The sequence below is a fragment of the Parasteatoda tepidariorum genome, chromosome 5, assembly GCF_043381705.1.
Source record: "Parasteatoda tepidariorum isolate YZ-2023 chromosome 5, CAS_Ptep_4.0, whole genome shotgun sequence".
Taxonomy (NCBI): Eukaryota; Metazoa; Arthropoda; class Arachnida; order Araneae; family Theridiidae; genus Parasteatoda; species Parasteatoda tepidariorum.
The window spans coordinates 66,914,478-66,918,202 of NC_092208.1; positions in this window are offsets into that span (position 1 = coordinate 66,914,478).

Here is a 3,725-nt window from a genome sequence, read left to right on the forward strand (position 1 = left end):
TATATATATATATACACTTGAATTTTTCTCTTTCTCAAATAAACAACTATGCAAATAAAATTACATATATTTTTAGTTGACTGGTAAATTTGTCATTTAGGCGTGGTCGGCAGAATTCCCCCCGACGAGCCACAGCTGGGATTCGAACATGAATAACGTCATTAGGAAGCGAACACTCTATCCCCATGGCCACCGTGGATCCAATTTAACTCATAACAAAATTTAGCGTCTAAAACGCTTACGTTTATATAGAAGAAATAGTATAATTTCTTATCGTCTGTCTTAGGTATGTGGCCCTTTTTGGTCAAACCTGTTAATCAAGTGATCCTTCACGCAAAAAGGTTGTGCAGCGCTAATACATAGGGATGTAACGAATATTTGCCCACTATTCGGCATTCGGCCAATTCGACTCTCCTGCCGAATAATCGGAAAAGTATATATTTATACCAAAACATGAATTTTGTGATGCTAATTTTTTAAATTATATTCAGGCAAATCATTTTTGTCATTTTTTCGGCATTTTTTGTTTTTAAGAATTGGGAATTTTTTTTTGTCTCATTTGCGTTGTTTTTCTATTTTAGCTATAGTGCAGCATTTTGACGGAGTGCTTTTAATAGACTTTTATGGTCACTTTTTCTTGTACGGTAAGTCAGATAATCGGCAACATAAACTGTGATTCTCATTTGCAAATTTTTTCTTTCAAAAATTAAAATAAATTTATGTTTTTTCTGTTCTGCTTTTATAATCTTTTTTATGGGCGTTTTTATGAGAGCGTTGCATTTTCAAAATTGCTTAGCTTCAATATTATCTTAATATCTAATTATCTTTTTCATCTAATAATCATAATATATTCTTACCTTAATATCTAATTATCTTTTTTATTTAAAACATTTGTATTTAAGTTCTTTTCCCTTTTACGAAATACCAATATTACAGTTAAGTTTAGATTTTTTTCAATAATCACTCAGCTTCTTTACGCATAAAAATAATTTTTAAAGAACAAATTTTACTATTCATCTGCCGAATATTCGGTATATATATATATAGNTATATATTTCCTTACAAAAATATGACGAATTTCGACAGAGATGCCAAACCTTTAAAAACTAATCACAATTCTCGAAGAATCTTTTTTAAGAGAAAAGTCACTTTTAAATAAAATCAATATCATCCATACGAGAAAAATTTAAATTACTTAAGTATAAATAATACAACTCTTTTTCTTCATTCCTAAATTCATAGACTCGATATTTCTCCAAAATTAATTCAAAATTTAGTGTTTTGAAAGTATATTGCACAAACTCACTCAGCTTATGTTATCAAAATGTATGGCGTTGTGAACTCTCTCGAGTATAAGCAGAACACATCATTTATCTTAATAAACTCACGATTTCCATGTCATTTACACAAGAAGCAGTATTAAAATAAAATTTTTCGACGCATCAATCATGCTTGTATACACGTGACAGTAAACTGATTATCTCGATGGTTTTGATAATGTTCTAGATGAAATGCGAAAATTCTTCTAAAATGTATTCATCCAACCTTCCAAATTATGACTTTATTCTTATATAAAGAGCTATTTCTAGGTGACTATTTTTATAAATTTCAAATTAACTTTCTTAAGAACTTTGATATGAAACGACCCGAAATTATAATTGAAAATTTTTTTCGATAATTCTTGAATTAAAAATTAAAATCACAATTTTAATAATTAACTAAAAAATATGTATGTCTGCGATCGCTAGAGGTATGCTTAAGTATAGTCTCTTTAAGTATAGTAATCCACTCCCTTGTTGTCTAGAGCACTGTCCTTGACTATGGTTGCAAGATTAAGCAATTTCTAGTACACTGTTGGAAATTTCTATGAAAAAATGGCTAAATAACTATTTATTGAATGGTTATTTTACCATATTTAATCAAGACAGTCAAATAACCATAAATAAAATGGTAATCAAACTGTTAAGTTTGAGAAAAACTGTTTATTAGCTGCTTTCACCTAATACGGTTAAACAACCCGAATTTTATCGCACCAACTAGAACCACCAAATGAAGCTACTTAGTTCTTTGCAACTACGGACATATCATAGCCGAGAGAGCTTATGCGTCAATCTCATGACAGGCAGAACTGGAGTTCGAGTCCTAGTATTGACACAACGATATTTCCTCCATTCCCTTCAATACATGAAGAATTTCCAGTGTCCGCCACTCTCCAATGCCCATTACCTTACGAGAAACGAACTCCTATGTCTAGTTAAATAATTATTTTTTTTTTACGTTTTTGTAAAAGCTAGTAGTAAATGGTTAAAAAACCGTATAGTTTTGTATTCGTGATTTTATAACCATACTTTTTGTAAATGGTTTCAAAACCATAATAGAAAAAATGTTCTTTACCTTAAACTTTACGGTTAATCGGATGGACAGATAGCTGCCAGTTATTTTATAATAATTTTAGAATGGAAATTTTAACAGAGTAGGGTTTACGGATTAACAGTAAAGATCAGGTTTTAACTCGGTGTTAGAAATACACATACATATTCCTCTTTACTCCTAATTGGAGCATACGGCTTCTATCATAGCTCTCCATCTCACTTTATTTGTAGCCAGATATTTTACCTCTTGTAGAGACGGAAATTCAGGTGTGGTTGGAGTTTGTATAGTAATATGATCCAATTGAAGATTGTGATGAAAACAGGATTATGAAAATGACAGTGGAAGATGAAAACTGGATCATAATTAATAAAACTTTTATTTAGTAGTATTTGCAGAGCTCGAGATACATATAAACATATTTTATCCATGATAATGTTCAAAGTTAAATAAATTTTGCATAGTAATAATAAATTTTTCAAATAAATAAATTTTGCATAAGGACAGGCCATGGGAGACAATTCCCCTATGACCCGCCTATTCAAAAGCCAAATTAAAAAGTAATTTAATTGTTCTCAACAGACCTTTAGAATCATGAGAAGAGATCCATGGTTGGTGATTTATCGAAAAATAACATAGCCAAAGAAGTAGCCAACCCCCTATAATCAATATTAGGTTTGAAAAATACCTTGGCGATCGCGAATCGCCAACATGACTGTGTGAAATATTATAACCATGTGACTGAACCATATTTGTGGTAGGAAATTTAGGAATCAAGAGTTATAAATAGATTTTTGTTCTTGATTAGGTGCGACAGTGAATTAATGAGTCTACATTAGTATTGAAATAAAAAGTTAGCCGTTACATTGATCGATAAGAAATGAATTAAATAGTTTATGTTCGCTTTTAAATTTAAATTAACTGGTTAATTTAATTTAAATATAATTCGATTACGAATGATTAAAAAATAAGTTTAAGTGATTAAAGATATTTTAAGAGTTAGAATACATGTAATGCCCAGTGTGACATCTCACCTTTCTTCACGTATTTCCTATTGTTTTCAATTCACTTATAATCGTCCAGTACAATACAAGGACAATAAGGACAATAGTTTTTCTATTGTCCTTAAGGTTTCCAATCAAAAACTTAATTTACTTTAAAATTTTCAGATTTACGTAGAACATAACCAATCTATTTCCATTAACGTTTATTGATTTCCAGTTCAATTGTTTTTTTTTTCTTTTTTTTTTCTTTTTTTTTTTGCTTTTTAAGGAATTCTGCTTTACGAGTTTGATGAACCACTTGATACCTAAGATTTTTCTTAAACTGATTTGGTTAATCATCGTAAGTTATTC